The sequence below is a fragment of the Ornithorhynchus anatinus genome, chromosome X1 (assembly GCF_004115215.2).
Source record: "Ornithorhynchus anatinus isolate Pmale09 chromosome X1, mOrnAna1.pri.v4, whole genome shotgun sequence".
Classification (NCBI taxonomy): domain Eukaryota; kingdom Metazoa; phylum Chordata; class Mammalia; order Monotremata; family Ornithorhynchidae; genus Ornithorhynchus; species Ornithorhynchus anatinus.
In genome coordinates this window covers 10428249-10434244 of record NC_041749.1, presented here as the reverse complement: position 1 = coordinate 10434244, position 5996 = coordinate 10428249, and the positions used below count along the sequence as shown (strand labels likewise).

Below are 5996 nucleotides of genomic sequence, written 5' to 3'. Positions count from 1 at the left end.
AAGCTCATTGTGGGCAGGGATTGCATCTGTTAAATGTTATAATGTACTCCCCCAAGCACTTAATACAATGCTTTGCACACAGTAAGTGTTCAATAAATGTGAATGAATGAATGAACAAATGACAGTAGGTTCTCAGTAAATAGTGACTAACAGCCTGACTGAATGGACAATCTTCCCTGGAATCCCTTCCTGTCAACAATTGGTTTCACCTGTACTGAATGATTGACACATCAGTAAAGTTGTCGTGTTTACTGGTCCATGGTCATATAGTCACTAAGCTTATTTATTGACTTTCATGAAGTGTATTTGCCCAGGAAAGACCTAGAGAGTGAATCTGAAACTTCAGATTCTTCATTTATACATTCATTTTTATTGTTTATGTCCTTATAAATATATCAGCGATACCTCTAAAATTAATTAAAACATAGTACAGGGCCCACAAACATAGAGGAAAGTAATTTTGACCGGAGGGCCTGTAGTCATAAAACAAATGGACTATTTAAAGACTTAAAAAAATGAAAAATACCACAAAAAGGAGCTCAACATTAATGCACTTGCAATTGTGTTCTTATAGATTTGCATTCCCTTTTATTTAAGCACTTATTCATTCCTACATTCATTTTTTTATTCTTTTTCTTCCTTCTCTCAGTACTGATTTTGTGTCCATATCCCCTGCACTCCCCTATAGATTTTCCTTGATTAATGCCCTTGATCAATCAGTGGGTCTGTCTCTGTTCAGAGCACTGTGCTAAGTGTTTGGAAGAATAAAATAGGGTATGTGGACAAGAGCTGTCAATAGAGTAGGGGAAACAGACGTTAAAAATAAATTACAGGTAGGGGAAGCTACTGAGTATAAAGATATGCCGTGAGAGGCTTTATTGTGCTCTTCACAGAGCAATCACTCAGTAAATATTACTGATGGATTAATTGTTACCTAATCACCTCTCAGGATCACACCTGGAGAGTTTCCAGTACTTCTACCAGTCTCAGCTATGGAAGGGAGAGTCAAGCAGAGGCCTACCCATTCCATTCCTAGCTAGGCCAGTGTCTAGTGAGGGGAAAACAATCTGCTACAAGTTAAGACTCACCTGTCCTGGGCAGCAGTGGCGTGGGAGAGAGTGGAGGGTGGAGACACGGGTTTACTGAACGGAAGGAGGCAACGGTAAACCACTTCTGGATTTTTCCAAGAAAACTCTATGGATCCACTACCAGAATAATTGCAGATGGAGGTGGGGCGTTCTGGGATAGATGGTGTTGCTATGGGTTGGGCACGATTCGACAGCACAAGACCTCAACAACAACGAGCAAAGTAATTATAATAACTGTGGTATTTGTTAAGGGCTTACTATTTGCCAACCACTGACCCCTATGGGACTCACAGTTTAAGTAGGAGGGAAAACAGGTAAGTGAAATTTTAAGCCATTATCCAGATTATTCAACAAAGCCAGTCCCTCTGAATAGATTCAGGGCTAAGAAAACTCTTTGTCACTCGAAACCTGAAAAGAAGCAGCTAGAGTGTTCAACACAAACATGAAACTGGATTTGGCTTTTTAGAACACGGTAAATAGTGTGTAATTTTTTCAGTCAGCTTTCTTCTAGCACTTTTTATTATAGTTACCATACAATTTGACTCAGCCAACTGTGGAAGACCAGAAAGACAATTATTTTCAACCAGTAGTTAAGTGGAAACATCGTGATGTGATATCTCAGCTTCTGTCTGTCAGATCTGATCTTCAGTAAGAGAGACAAGGTTCTGAGGAATTTCTTTTTAGGTAAATTAAATTATTACCTTGAAAATGTTGCAAAACATGACTAGAAAGGGTGTTCTCCAGACATAGAAATGATCTTCAAGTTTTCATTAATTCCATGATGTGCTGGTCCAGGGTCTAAACTATCTTCTACCTGGTGTCTGGAAATAAACTCCTTTTGAGTCAAGAGATTCACTGGGAAACCCCAGAGCAATGAAGAAAATTGCGACTTAAGTGTCCCTTCAGGCTATTCAATCTCCCACTACTCTGCAGAGTTCACACAGCCACTAGACATAAAGTTCCCTTTAGTGCTGTGAGATTTTTCAGTGTCATTATTAAGATAGCTACTGGTACAGCATTTTCAGGTACAAATAAGATCTAGCGATCGGTTTAGTCATTTTGGAATTTAATACATTCTCTTCATAGATTGAACACCAAGATGCAAGACGTTGAAAGCTTGAATTCCTGGTTACAAAATGAGGGACTAATTCGGTAGAGTTTCCTGCTGTGAAATAGAGTTCTAACAGACTAATTTGACACTGAATATGTTTAAGCAGTTTCAGTGTCACTTTGCCAAAGCTGAAAAGTGAATTGATCTGTTGCCTTTCTTGAGATAGTTTAAATGAGTCAATCTATGGCCTTTACTGACTACTTCCTGTGTGCAGAGTACTGCCCTAAGAATGGGAGAGTACAATACAGCAGAATTAGTGGATGTGTTCCCTGCCCACAGAGAAATAAATATAGTAGGGTGGTAATTAGGGATTCTCATCTTGGGGCAACTGACATTTTATATTGTGTTTCGTTCCAAACGTCTTTGTGAAACAAAACATAACAACAACAACAAAAATTACTGAAGGTGATCTTAGTTTTTACCATTACTACCTACACCAATTACACTAGGCAAATTTCAAAATTAATTTTTTCAGAGAGATGATTTCCCATTTTAAAAAAAGCAAGCCCAGCATCTCTATATTGAGAACTACACAGATTAGCCATTCTTCAACATTTTATATGTGAAACACTGTCACTTGCTCTACTGAGTTTGAAATTATTGCCAATTAAGCAAGTCAGGTAAATAAGAAATTTGTGCATTACACTGAGACAGAGCTTTTTAACTTCAGTGATAATCCATGGCAGTTAAATGTATGCATGACTAAGATAGCCCTTTAATTTATAGTTGGTCTAACAAGAATTTCTGTTTTATGTATATTTAAAGTCGGATGAATTCTAGGGTTTGCTTTCATTTTTCAACATATTGATGATTTCCATCTGCCCAAATTCGTGTAGAAACAAATTTCACATATTTAAATCCACTGAGTGAAGAACTGTTTTCTTTTTTTAAACATTTAAGTTTCAGTGGATATTCTAGTACCCCAGGGATACAAGATTTGGCAAAAAACAATTTTATGTTTGCTCTAGCTACATCCTTAATACTATTTGTACACAGGTTTTACATTTTTGTAACACCTTACGTGACTCTAATTTCTGTATTAAGATGTTAATTTTTCATTTTTGAAAAACTGTAAGTCACAAAGGAAGAAGATTGATTTTTTTTCTGCATGGGCATAATTTTTCTCCCTTTGGAAGTAATTAATAATGGTTAGGCACTCTTGAAAATATGAATTTAATAAATAATTGTCTGTGTAAGCTGTTCTTTCCTTAAATGTAATTTATCAATATGGAGGGTCGTTGTTTCCTCTGTGTTCCCATAGTGGGAGAAGGATAATGGAATAGGTTTGGGAAGAGTGGAAAAAATTGGCATGCTGTTCATTAAAAAAGGCAATTGTGCTGATAGCAAGCTATCTGTGGTCTGCTACGAGGCGGTATTTGGTTCCAAAAAATATTAGGATTGTGTGTATGGGGCAATCCCTCAGGTGTTTGATAATGAATACCTGTGCTTTGGAGAGTATGGCCATATTTTAGATTTTCTCCTGGGACAAATGCTTTCAACAAAAGAATGGGAAACAGCATGGCCTAGTGAAAAGAACATGGGCCTCATAATCGAGGACTTGGGGTCTAATTCCAGGCCCACCACTTGCCTGGGGTGTGGTGTTGGGCAAGACACTTAATTTATCTTTTCCTCAATTATCTCCTATGTAAAATGGGGATAAAGGTCCTGTTCTATCTTCTGTGAGCCTCATGTGACTGTGAGCCTCATGCAGAACCTGGGACTGTGTGCAATCTGATTATTTATTTGTATTGATGTCTGTCTCCCCCCCACTAGACTGTAAACTCATTTTGGGCAGGGAATGTGCCTGTTTATTGTTGCATTGTACTCTCCCAAGCTCTTAGTACGGAGGTCTGCACATAGTAAGCGCTCAATAAATATGATTGAATGAATGAATGAATATTATTAACTCATTTAAGAGGAGAAATTGCTAAGAGAAATGATTTCCAAATTTCCAAAAATTTGCCAAGAGAAATGAATTGTACATAAAGGGCCCGAGATTCAGGAGATGGGCCATTATAATCATGAATTAAAGCAAGTAAGGGAGGAAAAAGAGAATGTATAAAAGTTTAAAAAGAGGATATAATATTGATAAGAAAGCTTAGTCATCTGTATAAAAATGAAAATGCTTTTCTCACCCCTGATAATTTCATGGTTCTTACTACTGCTCGTGGCCAAGAAGGATTCTCTAAAGCTTTCATCCAGGAGAGGGAGAATGAGATTGTTCTCACTCAAAAGAATGCAAGCAATGAAATTCTAGACAAATACTGTTTTAAGACTTGGATTCCATGCCTAAAAGAAGAATGTGGCCTGGGAGTCAGAAGGAGCTGACTAATCCCATCTCTGTCATTTGTCTGCTGTGTGACCTAAGGTAAGTCACTTCATTTCTCCGTGCCTCGGTTACCTCATCTGTAAACTGGGGATTAAGACTGTGAGCCTGATCTGTTTTGTTTTGTTGTGTCCCCATTTTAGACTGTGAGGTCGTTGTTGGACAGGGACTGTCTCTATCTGTTGCCAAATTGTTCGTTCCAAGTGCTTAATACAGTGTTCTGCACACAGTAAGCACTCAATAAATAAAATTGAATAAATGAATGAATGAATGAATGAATGTGGGACTGTGTCCAAACTGATAACCTTGTAAATACCCCAGTGCTTAGAACAGTGCTTGGCACATAGTAGGTGCTTAACAGGTACCATAATTATTACTATTATAATTAAAATTGACATTGAAAAATGCTTCAAGTTATAGTATACTCTCTTCCTTGACATCCATCCCCATACGGGGAATATATATTTTAATATACGTAACTGATCACATAAATTATTTAAGTCTTTCCTAAGACCTCTGCCTCAAAGATCGCCTTATCCCTGTGGCGATGCGGCATCTGTGAATTTATATAATAATAATTATAATAATAGTTGAATTCCTACTATGGTCTGGGTAAATATAATGCAATCAGATCACAGAGTCCCTATCCATGTATTGTACGGGGATCACAGTCTTATGGGGTGGGAGAACAAGTTATCAATCCCCAAATTAAAGAAGAGAAAACTGAAGCACAGGGAAGTTCTCAGTGACTTGCCCAAGGTCTCACAGACAGCAGGCAAGTGGCAAAGCTGGGATTAGAAGTAAGAGTTGGGGAGAATACAATTCAACAGAGTTGGTAGACACATTCCCGGACCACAGAGAGCTTACATTCTTAAGGGAGAGACAGAAATTTAATGAATATAAATGAATACATGGGGCGAACAGAGTGTGGTTAAAGGGTACAGAGCCAAGTACCTGGTTGGCAAAGAATCAACAGGGAGTAGGAGAAAAGAGTGCTTATTTGGGGAAGGCCTCTTGGAGATGATGTGATTTTAAAAGGACTTTGAAGGTGACGAGAATGATGTTCTCTCATATATGGTGTAAGGAGAAGGCCAGTGGGAGGCACCATGGATAAGGACTGAAGTTGGTGAAATAGATAAGACTGAGGTACAGAGGTAAAGCTAAAACACTGAAAAACTCTGACAAAAAGCAGGAAAAGATCAATATGCAAGATACGAGTGAATAATGAATGGAAAACCACTCAATATATCAAGAATTTTGTTCAAAATTGTTGTGTACAATACTTCACAAGTTACTATTTAAAATGAGAATTTGGGGGCAGTTACCAAAGCAGAACAAGTAAGCATTAATCTTCACATAGAACTGATGGGTGATCATGGAAATGACCATGTCAAATGGGTCAAGTTTTCTCCTATCATTGCATTATATTAAGTGATGATGTGATGAAGTGTAACTAGTTAAAGGAAACGTT

At 37.8% G+C, this 5996-nt stretch overlaps 1 non-coding gene across 1 annotated transcript; it reads left to right on the top strand.

The window, feature by feature from the left end:
• Window positions 1-939: 939 nt before the first annotated feature.
• LOC114807296 lies at window positions 940-1078 on the top strand. Its single transcript, XR_003755347.1, has one exon. It is a non-coding gene; the product is annotated as a small nucleolar RNA SNORA7 (small nucleolar RNA).
• Window positions 1079-5996: the final 4918 nt, after the last annotated feature.